At 39.7% G+C, this 15,512-nt stretch overlaps 1 non-coding gene across 1 annotated transcript; it reads right to left on the bottom strand.

The window, feature by feature from the left end:
* Nucleotides 1–6,424: 6,424 nt before the first annotated feature.
* Nucleotides 6,425–6,530, bottom strand: LOC149811774 (small nucleolar RNA R71). Its single transcript, XR_016428638.1, has one exon. It is a non-coding gene; the product is annotated as a small nucleolar RNA R71 (small nucleolar RNA).
* Between the last annotated feature and the right edge of the window lie 8,982 nt (nucleotides 6,531–15,512).

The following is a 15,512-nucleotide window of genomic DNA, read 5'->3' as shown; positions in this document are numbered from 1 at the left end:
AAAATATCAACCAGAGATTATCCAGATTGTCATCCCCATCCAAACCATCATAGAAGTCTTCGCTGGTGAAGACTTTTTTGCCCTTGTCGCGGGCCTGCAGGTCTTGAAGCATTCTGACCACATCTTTGAACTGCGGCTGGTCAGAGTCATTGACAGACTGCTCTTTGAATTTGTGGGCTGACCCCTTCCCCTGGGTAGATTTGCGGAATGCCTGATGGGTCTCAAACTCTTTATCTGAATCCTCTGTTGATCCCTCTTCATCAGTTGTATCAACATTCTGGGCAGTCTTCTTGGATATCTTCAAGGCTTTCTTGACTGCCCGACCTTTTGTCTTTTGCTTCACCTGTGTTTTCTCTGTACTGGCTTCAACTTGTTCTGCCAGCATCTTGGTCATCATCTTCTTGAACATGGCATACATTTGAGGATCATTGTCATCCTCAACCTGCTGCCCTTGATTTTTCCCCGAGCACGGGGAATCCATTTCTTCATCCGAGGTTGTTGAATATGCGATGCCTTCAACTGGTGCAGTTTTCTTCCCTGACCTTTTCTGAACCATTGAATATCACGAATGCTCTCTACATGGCAAAATTGATGGTTAGGCTTTTGAAAGAGATTTTGATTGGAAGAAAAATACTTACTGAGAATTTTGGTAGACGATTGAAAGAATATCCCATTACTAGGGATTGAGTCATCGCTGGGATTACGACAATTGCGTTGCTATTTCTTTGTAAAGAAAATAAACAACTGAAAATCATGCCTTGTTACCTAGGTGAGGTCGTCAAACCAAGAATTGAAGAATTTGCAAGATTTTTATTTATTGAAAGGAAAACATGATTGCATCAATAATAAACTTGGGAAAGAGGTGGCGGACAAACAATTTTCCACCACTCTTTATAACTAGCAGAGACACGAGGACCGGGAAAAAGTGGAAGAGTGACAAAAGAGTCCCAGCCATATCTGGCAGAATGGTATGTTCCGGACCACTGTGCTGATGTAAGGTCAAACTCTAGCATGACTCCTGATAGCAGCCGCATCTCTATGTGCTTCTGTCTCTGAGAAAACTGTCGAACACACCACTCTGGATGATAGTAGGCGCAGAAGAATGAACCAAGTAGCTTGAATCTCTTGCCATATGCATAGGTGTATCTGGGAGACGATAATTCTTGATCAAAGTAGTCCCACACCACTTCTTCTTCTTGCAAATAATCGATCAGGAATCGATACCGTGCAACTGGAAGGAGCTCCTTGCCGTTATATCTGAACAAACTAGCTCTGGTCGGTATATGCTGAAGGAACCAAGACTGAAGAGCATAGGTACATCCCTCGACTAAGATGGACTCTCCCATTGTGAAGTGGGTCAGTCCTCTGTATAGAAAAGCAAGCGCGGCCATGGCTATCGAAAGACGGCTGGTCTGTCGACTTCCCCATCTCCTCAGAAGCTGAACTATTCTGACATCCACATAGTTCTGTCCGTCTGGAAAGAAAGCAAGTCCCACAGTACATAGAACCATCGCATGCTGAATTCTCTCTCGAGCTGTCCTGAACAACGAGCTGACTTCTACGAATTCTCCATACTGTCGGTAGATCTCGATCAGGCTCATGTACTCGTTCCCATTTTCTTCAATCAGTGGCCAAGACTTGCGCCCTGTCATGCGAGCCACGACATCTTTAGGGTCCAGACCCTTGACATTAATTAGAAATTGCTGCTCTAATGGATCTCCAGGATGATCGGCTGGCTCAGGCAGTCCCATAATCTCTGAAAACTCATCCATCAGTAGTGTCATCTCGCCCCACGAAAACCAGAACGTGCAGGTACATGGATTCCACCGCTCTGCCAGCGCATGGATCAGATTGCCGTTGACCGTCAACTTCCCCACTGCAGATGTCAGTTCCAACCCGCAATCGCTCAAGTGGTTCAGAAACATACGGGAGAAGTTTTTGAACCAGACATAGTACCACCGGGGAAAGAAGGGTCCGGTGCTGAGAGCTCGATGCTCGGGAAGATTTTGTCGCACCTCATAGGAGATGTGACCCTCAGGAAAAACAAAATCAAGCTGACTGGATGCCATTGGACTGAAAGATAGGAAGATTAGAAATTAGACTATTGGAAAAATACAAGAATTTTGAAAATTGCAGGCAGGATAAAATAAAAAGCTGGAAATTTGAAGTCCAGAGGAACGAAAGAATGGAAAATCACCTAGAATTTTGAAGAAAAGGTGGATAATTTGGAAAAATCCTCCAGGGTTTTTGAGAAAAAGAAGATATTTCATAAAAGATGGAAAATGAGGTATTTTGGAAAATTGTTCTGTATTTTGGAAAAATTGGGAAAAATATGAGAAAATAAGGCGAAAATGAATATCATACATTCAATTACAAACAATTATGCACATACAGCAATCCCTAAGAAGCCGACTCTAAATGCCTTGATTTTGAAAGAGCTTTAGGACCCTAATCCTGACTCTAGACTCAGATCTGCCCCAATTCCTTTCTTTTCTTCAACGATCACTTGTAAATATCAAAGTTTACTTAATCAATGAAGACTTTGTTTTCTCTATTCATCTTGGTGCGCATAAATTCTTTGCTTGGCTATGTTGTCATCCTTTGTTTCTGTACAAAAGGCTAGTTTCGAACATTTTTTTCAAAAACCTTCTTTGCACTTTCAGGATTGCCGGAATCATGGCTCCTAAATCGCTCAAAAAGCTCGCCATCAATACCAATCTTTCTCAAAACAAATCCAAACCAGCCAGAATCTGCAAGGCAAAGGCAGGGGCAGAAGTCAGCAGAATGACAGAGCATATCAAAGAGTTGGCAGATTTCGACTCAGCAATTCAAGATTCGCCAGAATTCGCTAGTATTCGGAAGCAGGATGAACTATCACCATTAGTTCAAGACCCGACAGAGGATGTCAACATCGGTTCGGAAGATGATCCGAAAATCCTCAAAATTGGCTCCAGTCTAAGTTCAGATAAGAAGGAAAGGCTCATCTACTTCCTCAAGCAGCATCAGGAAGTCTTCGCTTGGACTTATGAGGATATGCCAGGCTTAGACTCCAAGTTAGTTGAGCATCGCCTTGTATTGAAGCCAGATTGCAAACCAATCAAGCAGAAACTCAGAAAAAATGGATCCTCGAGTGGCACCGCAAGTTAAAGAAGGACTTGAAGAATTGTTAAAAGCAGGATTCATTCGGACCATTGAATATCCAGACTGGTTGGCGAACATCGTGGCAGTTTCCAAAAAGAATGGCAAAGTCCAGATTTGTATTGGCTTCAAAGATCTAAACAAAGCAATCCCAAAGGATGATTATCCACTCCCCAACATCGATCTTCTGATCGATAGCACGGCAGGCCATGCCATGTTCTCCTTTATGGACGGATACTCAGGCTATAATCAGATCAAATTGGTCGCTCGTGACCAATCCAAAACTTCCTTTACCACGCCTTGGGGTACCTTTTGCTATACAGTCATGCCGTTTGGACTCAAGAATGTCGGGGCAACCTATCAGAGAGCTATGGCCATTATCTTTCATGACCAGATGATCATGCATATATTTTAGGGATTTTTCATATAAAAATATGCATGATTTCATGAGAAAATAATTTAAAAACCCAATTTTATGTTAGTTTCGAGTAAATGTGTTAAAATGATTTAAAAATAGAAAATGCATGAAAAATAGTTTTATTTTACATTTTAATGCCTATTTTAGTGTTTGACATAATTGTAGTAGTTTAGTTTTTGAAAATCATAAAAAAATTAAAGTTAAAATAGACTTAGTTTGTATTTTCTAAAAAATAGTCATTTTGAGTTGTTTTGTAAATAACTTTTTGAAGAGAGGTTTTGAAATAGAATTCTTTGAAATAAGATGGACTTATGGAAAAACTTTCAAAATTATAAATACCATACGTAGGGGGAAGAGAGGCTTGTCTTCTCTTTTATGCTTTTGCCCTCTTTTCTAACCCTTCCCCTTCACCTTGTTTCTTGCCTTCTTCTTCTCCTTCTCCCTTGATCTCTCTTCTTCCTCAATCCGGTGGAGGCATCCAGCTACGGTAATGGCATATAGGAGGATTCCACTTCTCTTCTAACCCTTCCAATTCGAAGAGGCTTGATTGAAATCCAGTCGGTCAGAATCATCTGGATACATTCGAACTTGTCTTCAGCCTTCAGCCGCCGGAACTTCTCTTCAGTTGCCGTGAGATTCTAGATCTGCTTCAGCCGCCGGAACTTCTCTTCAGCTGCCGGAAACAAGCATTTTTCATTCTTGAACCACCGTGAAATTCAGTTCACGGTTTAATGTTTCCGATCAATGATCGAACTCGTGAATGACTTTGAATCTATTACTGTTTGCATTGACTGAGTGTTGAAATTTTATTAAGGGATAAATTGATTTTATCAAAGATCGATCAAATGTTTGAATTGTTCTATCTGAGTGTTTAGATTCCTGAGTTCTAGTTATTCCAGCAGCTGTTTGAAAGTTCCAGTAGATATCTGTTGTTCTTTGAAATTCCAGTATTAATTTTTGAAAAAAAATATTCAATCGGATGGCTGAATCCGATGTAGATATTGAGAGGCACTGATTTTTTTTAATCAGAAAAATAATGTTTTCTGATAAAAGCAATTAGATCTCAGCAGCTTATTTTCATTGATTTCAAGTGAGGGGAGTGGTTCCTGATAGCCGGTTGAAGACTGTCTTTGATTTTTGCTGCAATTTTCTGTTAATCTTTTAATACAAAGAATTGTATTAATTGTTTGATGGAGCATATTGGATGACTAAATTTGTTGATTGATTGAGTGTGGATTTGCCTAATACAAGAGATTAATTGGATGAAGCTATATAGGATTTCAAGGTTGCTGAATGTTCTGTTTAAAATTGATGCATTACCCACTGAACTTGCTTAACAATGAACTTGATGTAATGCTGTTAGTTTAGTAAGCTGTTAGGTATTAGCTTAGCAGTTAGTTAGTGGTGATTTGCATTATAATTAGATGATTTAGTTACTTAGTAGTTAGATTTAATTAGCATCTTTGTAAGTTAGATGACTTTAGTATTTTGATATTAGATTTAATTACTGTTCCATTATTAGGTAATTAGTTCATTTGAAATAATTAGCATTGTTATTTAGATTTCTTGCGTAATTGCTTTTGTAATTAGCATTTAGCTAGTTTAGTATAGTTTTAGTTTCTATATTTCTCTCTTGTACTGCTCGTGTCCTTTTGACTTGTGCAGAATCGTACAGAAGAGGAGCAGAAGTGACTACATGACACACGAGATGCAAGATTAGAAGATTTTTACTTTTAAATTTAGAATTAGAATTTTAATTGGGTTTGTAAATATTGCACTTTACGCCCTCTGCGAAGGGTATTCATTTGTTGTAATAGTTAGTTGTTTTTACTCTTCTTGAACATTTTACATTTCAAATAATTCAGCAATAAAGAATAGGTTAGATTTGTGTACTTGAATATGATATATTCCCGTTCCCTGAGTTCGACCCGGTCTCATCCACTAATGAGAACCGGTTTTTATTATTTGATGTCTGGTTTTCACATGTTTTACATTTAAAAATCCTTTCAAAATTACAACGATTTAAAAGAAGACATCAAATTTTTGGCGCCGTTGCCGGGGAACGGCGTAATATTAGTATCCGCTTTATTGCCTAGTGTTTGTGTGCATTTAGGTTTAGAACCACGTATGTGCATATCTTAGAGACGAGCTTACTTTTCTGCACAGCCCACCTATTAGGATTCCCTTAGAGGTGACTGTGTACGATTGGTACCGTACACATAGATTTCATATTTCTTTGCATAATCTCTGTTATGTGTAACTGCATGGTGTTTGTTTAGTTTTTGTCGTTTTCAGTTTACTCGCTTTGTGGTTTGCGTGGTTTGGCCGCTTAGTGCGTTAGTTAGGTAGAAAACCCAAAGTTAGGACGTGAGCTACACCGGTCTATTATGAGGTGTATGCAAGGGCGACGCTCACTTGATCCCGAGCTGGTAGAGCCGATTGAGGACCCTGAGTCCCTTATTAGGAGAGCCCAGAGATCTGCAACCATGGCTGAGAATCAGCAGATTACTCGTCCTCTGAGGGAGTATTTCATGCCCAACACTTACACTCCCGCCTCCTGCATCACAAGACCTAATGTAGGAGCAAACCATTTTGAGATAAAGGCCAGTGTAATCCAAATGTTACCCTCATTTTATGGCCTTAGCAATGAAGACCCATATCGTCATCTCGATGAATTTTTAGAGATTTGCTCGACAGTGCGAATCAACAACTTTGGAGATGATGCGATGAGGTTGACCCTGTTCCCCTTCTCTCTGAAGGACAAAGCGAAGAGTTGGTTAAAATCATTAGATATTGTTTGAATTACCACTTGGGAACATATGCAAAGAGAATTTTTAAAGAAATATTTCCCAATTGGTAAAACGAACCAGTTTCGTAAAGTGATAACCAGTTTTTTCCAAATTGAAGGAGAACAGTTTCATGAGTCATGGGAGAGATTGAAAGATCTTCTCCGCAAGTGTCCCCACCATCAGGTGCCTCGCTGGCAACTGGTGCAATATTTCTATGACGATCTTACTGAAAAGAACCGTCAAATGGTGGATGCCGCGTGTGGGGGCACATTTATGCTCAAAAGTGAGGATGAAGCATGGTCACTTTTTGAGACATTGAGTGAGAATTCGATGCACCATGCGACAGCCTCACGGTTTGATAGGGCCGCACCTGCACAGGATAGCATTAAGAAGGCAGGTATTTTCGAGTTAGGGATGAACCTTGAGTTGAGCAACAAGGTAGACCAACTGTCCCAGAAATTAGATCAGTTTTTGTTGGGTCCCTCCCCTGCCATGCAGGTGTGCGCGTTGTGTGCGAGTCCTGCACACCATGTCTTCGAGTGCCCAGTTGCGCCACAATATCCTGAGTTTGTCCAAGAGCAAGCTCAGATGACTGAAAACTTCGCTAGGCCCGTACCTAATCCATTTTCCAACACTTATAACCCGGGTTGGCGAAATCATCCCAATTTCTCATGGCGCAACTCACAGATCCACCCACCCAACCCTTCTCAGAGTCAACCAAGTCAAGGCGGTTATTCGCCTGGATTTCAAAGATCCAGTTATCCCCCAGTCCAACCTGTCTATACTCAACCCCAGTCTCATGAGCCTTTACATAGTCAATCTTTTGAGGATAAGATTTTGCAAGCTTTGAGCTCACATACCCAGTCTATTGCAAAATTAGAGACTCAAATGGGGCAGCTTGCCGAAGCACTTAGCAGGCGAAGTGAGGGGACATTACCTAGCCAGCCTATTGTCAACCCTAAGGGAAAGGAACCCATGCGTAGCTTGCATATGACTGATGCACATAAAGAGCAAGCTCAAGCAGTAACCCTTAGGAGTGGGAAGCAGTACCAAGCGAGGGAGACTGCAGAAGAAAGAGAGAACATAAGCGAAACACAATCTGTCCCTAATATTTTACCTCAGGAAAGCGAGAAGGTTCTTCCATCTGAGCCTTCACCATCATACATTCCCAAAGCCCCCTTTCCTGAGGCGTTAGAAAGGCCGAGAGCATTAGGTAAGTCCGGAGTGAACATGCAAGAGATGCTTGAGATATTCAAGCACGTTCAGATAAACCTCCCCTTACTAGATGCTATTCAACAGGTCCCTGCATATGCAAAGTTCCTCAAAGAGCTTTGTACGCAGAAAAGGAAGTCGATGTCCCATGTGCAGAAAAAGATTTATTTAACCGGGCAGGTGAGCGCAGTATTGCAACATCAAACCCCACCTAAGCTCAAGGACCCAGGGACTCCTATCATCTCGTGCGTCATAGGAAACATCACTGTTGGGCGTGCGTTGCTCGACCTTGGGGCAAGTGTTAACATCTTGCCGGGTTTCTTTTATGACCAATTTGGATTGAAAGAGATGAAACCTACACCTATGACTCTTCAGCTCGCAGATAGATCTATCAAGATCCCAAGAGGGATACTTGAAGATGTTTTAGTCAAGGTAGAGGATTGTTATTTCCCTGTCGACTTCGTGATATTAGATATGGAGGGAGTTGATAGCCCGCAGCAGACTCCTATTATTCTCGGTTGCCCCTTCCTAGCTACCGCCAATGCGTGCATCAATTGCCGCACTAGTGCGATGGATGTGTCATTCGGAAATAGGAAGATACGGCTAACCATTTTTCGTGCTGCTATGGGGCCTGCTGTTGAGGAGGCTTCTTTTGAGGTTGATGTCATTCAAGACCTCGTAGAAGCAGAATATGCTTGGTTATTGAGTAATCCACCTAATGAGGAGGATAAGGAATCATTAGATGAGAATCACCTAGAATTAAGTGAAAATCAGATAGGTGAGTTGAGTTGGATCGGGCACTTTGAGCCATTTAGAGGTAGACAGGACGGGAACATAGTGCGCAGTGTCACTGATGACACTATTTTTCATAGAGAGTCCGATTGAGTCCGACTTCATGTCCATTGATCTCATGGACGATGAAGGTTTTTCCAGGGATCCGTCTGGCTGGGGACGTGAAACTTAGCGCTTTATGGGAGGCAACCCATATTCTGTACAGTATTACATTTGTTGTTAGGATGTGTAGATTTTATTTGGTTTTATTTTTCGTTTTTCTATTTTTTCTATGAGTTTTATGTTTTGTCATGTATACATTGCATTCATTCCATTCATAGAACGTATATTCATGTCAGGTTATTCTACTCTTTTCCCTCATTTATTTCTCTCATGTGCATTCACGTAGTTTCATATAAGCATGGGAGAGTGCCACTGGGACAGTGTCATTCAAGCATGGGGGAGGGTGTAGTTTGCACACCTTGAGGTTTCTGTTTACGTTCTTGCACATGTTTACACATTTCTCATGAAAAGTAGATTTTTAAAGAAAGAGTTTGAACTTATATGATTGTTATTTCAAATCTAATGTTTTTAGAGGATTTTTAAGCCCCACGAAATTTTTTTCTAACATAGATCTAAAAATTATGGTTGTTTATGCGGATTTCAAAGAAATGATGATAGATACATGTTAGAATTTATTTTGAATCATAAATATGAATATGCATAGTTTTATTTTTGAAAAACTAAGCAAATGAACAGAAGTGTAAAAAAAAATGAACTCAAAAGAAAAAATATAGCATGTGTTAGGTTGTTTGGATAATTCCACAATCCTTAGTAGATGGAACTTAGATGTAAGTTGAAACTTTTAATTCCATTTTCGAAATGGAGAGTGGAAAACTTTGTGATCCTAAGTAACTGAGAACAGATACAAGTTGAAATATTTGACTCTCATGTTATAAAGGTGAATGAAGGAAGTCACTTTTATGTCTTAGTTGATATCTTTTTGTATGTATTGAAAAAAGTATAGAAGATATTGACATTGCACAAGGCATAAAAGCACACCACACGCAAGCTATATGAGAAAAATAAGTGCGCAAAAAGAAAAAAACGTGAAAAGAAAAAAAAAAAAAAGAGAGAGAAAAGAGCTTAAAATGAAAGAAAAGTTCAATGCTTAGAAGTGTGATTGAGAAAACCTGTGCAGAAAACATATGAGTGAGGATAAGTAAATAATAATATGTTTTTATTGGATTTTCTAAGAATAAAACATAAATAATTGTGATATTTAGAAAAGTGAAAGAAATTCTTTTTCTGTGGTGGTATATAAAAGACTAATTATGTTTTGATTTAGAAATAACAGGAAATATTTGTGAAAATAAAGTCTTTAATTACCTACTGATTGTGAGGATGTGTAATATTATGCATACATGACAGAGATGTTTGTGGGTAGCATCACTGCAAACCCTCACGAGGCCTTACTCGTCCACTGGGGTAACCCAGGGGTTGAAAGGGCTTGTTGCATGAGGTAAATGCAACCGTGATTCCTACGAAAGTGAGTTAGGTGACAGTTTGATTTCTTGCATTTTTCTAGTTTGCTCGAGGACTAGCAAAACATAAGCATGGGGGTATTTGATCATGCATATATTTTAGGGATTTTTCATATAAAAATATGCATGATTTCATGAGAAAATTATTTAAAAACCCAATTTTATGTTAGTTTCGAGTAAATGTGTTAAAATGATTTAAAAATAAAAAATGCATGAAAAATAGTTTTATTTTACATTTTAATGCCTATTTTAGTGTTTGACATAATTGTAGTAGTTTAGTTTTTGAAAATCATAAAAAAATTAAAGTTAAAATAGACTTAGTTTGTATTTTTTAAAAAATAGTCATTTTGAGTTGTTTTGTAAATAACTTTTTGAAGAGAGGTTTTGAAATAGAATTCTTTGAAATAAGATGGACTTATGGAAAAACTTTCAAAATTATAAATACCATACGTAGGGGGAAGAGCGGCTTGTCTTCTCTTTTATGCTTTTGCCCTCTTTTCTAACCCTTCCCCTTCACCTTGTTTCTTGCCTTCTTCTTCTCCTTCTCCCTTGATCTCTCTTCTTCCTCAATCCGGTGGAGGCATCCAGCTACGGTAATGGCATATAGGAGGATTCCACTTCTCTTCTAACCCTTCCAATTCGAAGAGGCTTGATTGAAATCCAGTCGGTCAGAATCATCTGGATACATTCGAACTTGTCTTTAGCCTTCAACCGCCAGAACTTCTCTTCAGTTGCCGTGAGATTCTAGATCTGCTTCAACCGCCGGAACTTCTCTTCAGTTGCCGTGAGATTCTAGATCTGCTTCAGCCGCCGGAACTTCTCTTCAGTTGCCGTGAGATTCTAGATCTGCTTCAGCCGCCGGAACTTCTCTTCAGTTGCCGTGAGATTCTAGATCTGCTTCAGCCGCCGGAACTTCTCTTCAGCTGCCGGAAACAAGCATTTTTCATTCTTGAACCACCGTGAAATTCAGTTCACGGTTTAATGTTTCCGATCAATGATCGAACTCATGAATGACTTTGAATCTATTACTGTTTGCATTGACTGAGTGTTGAAATTTTATTAAGGGATAAATTGATTTTATCAAAGATCGATCAAATGTTTGAATTGTTCTATCTGAGTGTTTAGATTCCTGAGTTCTAGTTATTCCAGCAGCTGTTTGAAAGTTCCAGTAGATATCTGTTGTTCTTTGAAATTCCAGTATTAATTTTTGAAAAAAAATATTCAATCGGATGGCTGAATCCGATGTAGATATTGAGAGGCACTGATTTTTTTTAATCAGAAAAATAATGTTTTCTGATAAAAGCAATTAGATCTCAGCAACTTATTTTCATTGATTTCAAGTGAGGGGAGTGGTTCCTGATAGCCGGTTGAAGACTGTCTTTGATTTTTGCTGCAATTTTCTGTTAATCTTTTAATACAAAGAATTGTATTAATTGTTTGATGGAGCATATTGGATGACTAAATTTGTTGATTGATTGAGTGTGGATTTGCCTAATACAAGAGATTAATTGGATGAAGCTATATAGGATTTCAAGGTTGCTGAATGTTCTGTTTAAAATTGATGCATTACCCACTGAACTTGCTTAACAATGAACTTGATGTAATGCTGTTAGTTTAGTAAGCTGTTAGGTATTAGCTTAGCAGTTAGTTAGTGGTGATTTGCATTATAATTAGATGATTTAGTTACTTAGTAGTTAGATTTAATTAGCATCTTTGTAAGTTAGATGACTTTAGTATTTTGATATTAGATTTAATTACTGTTCCATTATTAGGTAATTAGTTCATTTGAAATAATTAGCATTGTTATTTAGATTTCTTGCGTAATTGCTTTTGTAATTAGCATTTAGCTAGTTTAGTATAGTTTTAGTTTCTATATTTCTCTCTTGTACTGCTCGTGTCCTTTTGACTTGTGCAGAATCGTACAGAAGAGGAGCAGAAGTGACTACATGACACACGAGATGCAAGATTAGAAGATTTTTACTTTTAAATTTAGAATTAGAATTTTAATTGGGTTTGTAAATATTGCACTTTACGCCCTCTGCGAAGGGTATTCATTTGTTGTAATAGTTAGTTGTTTTTACTCTTCTTGAACATTTTACATTTCAAATAATTCGGCAATAAAGAATATGTTAGATTTGTGTACTTGAATACGATATATTCCCGTTCTCTGAGTTCGACCCGGTCTCATCCACTAGTGAGAACCGGTTTTTATTATTTGATGTTTGGTTTTCACATGTTTTACATTTAAAAATCCTTTCAAAATTACAACGATTTAAAAGAAGACATCACCAGATGCACAAGAACATGGATGCCTATGTGGATGACATCCTGGTCAAGTCCAAAGAAGGAGAGGATCATCTTGATGCCCTCGGCCAAGTCTTCGAAAGACTTATTCTCTACAAGCTGAGACTCAATCCACAGAAATGCGTCTTCGGAGTGGAGTCAGGCAAGTTGCTGGGCTACATGATCAACAAGAAAGGCATAGAAGTAGATCCTGCCAAGGCAAAGGCGATCATTGATATGCCGCCTCCCACTAATCTTAAAGAGCTGCGAAGCCTTCAGGGTCGCATTTAGTCTATCCGTCGCTTTATCTCCAATTTAGCCATGAGATGCGAGCCCTTCAATCACTTGCTGAGAAAAGAAGTGAAGTTTGAGTGGGGACTAGAATGTCAGCTCTCGTTTGAGCGCATCAAGCAGTATCTTCTCAATCCACCAGTTCTGAAGCCACCAGAACTTGGTAAGCCGCTTCTCTTATATATTTCTGTCAACCACAATGCTTGTGGCGGATTTCTTGTACAGTACAAGGCAGCCGGATAGAACACGCCATCTACTACATCAACAAGACTTTCATCGATTATGAGAAGAGATATTCTCAGATGGAAAAGACATGTCTAGCCTTAGTGTGGATGTGTCAGAAGCTGAGACATTATCTGATGGCCTCAGAGATCAAAATTCTGTCAAAACTTAACCCTCTCAAGTACATCCTTGAGCAACCTTTCCTTACTGGACGAATTGCAAAATGGCAAGTTCTACTGATGCAGTACGATTTGGACTATGTTTCCCAGAAGTCAGTCAAAGGTCAATCCATCGCAGATCAGTTGGCAGATTTCCCATTGACAGAAGAGATCAAAGCGGAAGATGATTTACTTGATGATCGCATTTGCAGTATTCAAGAATCCCCGATTTGGACTCTATTCTTTGATGGAGCCCGAAATATGTCTGGTGTAGGAATTGGGATCCTGCTGATCACTCCTGAAAAGGAGATGATCCCTTATTCCCTCAAACTCGACTTCCAATGTACTCATAATATGGCCGAGTATGAAGCTCTAATACAAGGCCTCAAGATTTTGCAAGACTTTGGTGTCAAGAGAGTACACTTCTTCGGCGATTCATTACTTGTTGTCAGTCAAGTTAATGCTGAATGGCAAGTCAAGGATTCAAAGTTGATCCCTTATCAAAAGATTGCCTTAGCTCTCATAGGCAACTTTGAAGAGTTTCAGCTCAATCATGTCAAGAGGGAATACAATCATATAGCAGATGGCTTAGCTTGTTTAGGCTCCATCCTGTCTTTTAAAGACGGTAAATCCTGTCGTTCATTCGAAATCGGCAGACTTGATCAACCTGCCTACATTCCAGCTGAACAAGCGAACCAAGCCACTCAGAAAGAGAAGCCTTGGTACCAAGACATCAAGAACTTCATCGAAACTGGTAAATTCCCAGCGGAAATAACAAGAAAAGAGCAACACACGATTTAGCGCATGTCAGCCTGTTATTTCCTCCTGGCCGATACTCTTTATTGCCGCGGATTCAGTTCTGAGTACGCCAGATGCTTAGATAAAGATGAAGCCATGGAAGTTGTCCGAGAGGCCCACGAGGGAATTTGTGGTGGCCACGTCAGCTACCAAACACTCGTCAAGCAAATAACTCAGGCGGGATATTATTAGAAAACCATGCAACAGGATTGCCATCAATTTGTAAGGAAGTGCGTCAAGTGTCAAATGCACGCACCTTCCATTCATGCGCCGGCAGCATACTTGCAATCTGTGGTCTCTCCTTGGCCCTTTTCGATGTGGGCCTTCGACGTAGTTGGTCCGATCACTCCTTCGGCTTCTAATGGCCACCGATACTTCCTCGCGGCTACGGAATACTTCACCAAATGGGTCAAAGTTGTCACTCTGCGAACAGTAGAAGGCCGACACGTGGTTTCGTTTATCCATAAAAATCTTCTTTGCCGCTTCGGCGTCCCGCATGATATTGTGTCAGATAATGATAGCCATTTCAAGAATGAGAAGATGAAGACTTTCTGCTCGAAGTTCAGGATTCATCACCATTTCTCAGCCCCCTACTATCCTCAAGGGAATGGCCAGGCTGAGGCCACCAACAAGATTATGATCCGCATTCTGGAAAGAACAGTGGAGACAGGCCGCGATTGGCACGAGAAGATGCACGATGCATTGTGGGCGTACCGAACCACCATTCGGACTCCAACCAATGCTACTCCTTCAAAACTCGTTTATGGGACTGAGGTAGTGTTACCTCTCCACGTTCAGAAGCTTGCACTCAAGTTTGCATTGCTCATCGAGCTTCCGCTTGATCAGTATCAGCAGCAGAGGTTGGTACAGCTTGATCTATTAGTTGAGAAAAGGCTCAAGACAACGGAACACGCTCAGGCCTATAGTCAAAGGATAGCTCGACACTACGCCAAATCGGTCATTGAGAGAAGATTTCGAGTCAATGATCTTGTGCTCAGATCGACAACTCATCTCAAGCATCGGCCGAAGGGCAAGTGGTCACCCAATTGGGAAGGCCCTTATGTAGTTAAGGAAGCGCTGCCTCGCAATTCCTATCGTCTGATCAACGCAGATGGAGTGGAACTGCCCGATCCTATTAATGCCTTACATTTGAAAAGATTTTACACTTAAATTGTTCATTATAGCCTTTTGTATTCCTCAAAAGTCTTTTCAAATAAAGCAATATCCTTCTCACATTCTTCTCCCTGATACTGGGGCATTTTATTTTGATCTATACTTATCTTCCTTCATCATGATGCAGGCAGGATCAGATGAATCCTTTTCTAAAAATCTTACCAACTCTTTGATAACTTGGTTATCGTTATTAAATTGCGTTCATTTCAATTTTTATTTTTATCTAATCAAATTTATCAATTTATTGTCAATTTTATCCATTTGTCAAATTTCATTAAGTTTTATTCCTTTATCTTTAAAAAACCCCTTCAGGTTAAGGGATAAAACCTGATGCCTCTTTTCAATGAGGTATTCTTTTTATTTTTCCCCTCAGGTTAAGGGAAAAACCTGACCCTCGTTGTCCGAGGTGTTTCCCTTCAGGATAAGGGATAATTCTGATACCCCTCATGGGAGCATCGCTGCTACCCGTGAAAATTCCTTTTCAAAAATAAATTTTCAATAAATTCTTCTCCATCTTTATAAATTTTATTCTTCTTCAGGTCAAGGGATAAACCTGAATTATTTCCCATAAATTCTTCAATTCATCTCAAATTTTTATTCTATACTCCTCCAGGATAAGGGAAAAATCCTGAAGATGTCATAAATAGATTCGGATCCTAGGCCATCTTGGGTCAAGAGTCTCGAATAAATTTCCCATCCTCTTCGTTGTCGGAAT

The sequence above is a fragment of the Nuphar pumila genome, chromosome 17 (assembly GCF_984573655.1).
Source record: "Nuphar pumila chromosome 17, dmNupPumi1.hap1.1, whole genome shotgun sequence".
Lineage (NCBI taxonomy): Eukaryota > Viridiplantae > Streptophyta > Magnoliopsida > Nymphaeales > Nymphaeaceae > Nuphar > Nuphar pumila.
The sequence above is the reverse complement of the archived record's forward strand: the minus strand, read 5'-3'. Positions and strand labels throughout refer to the sequence as shown.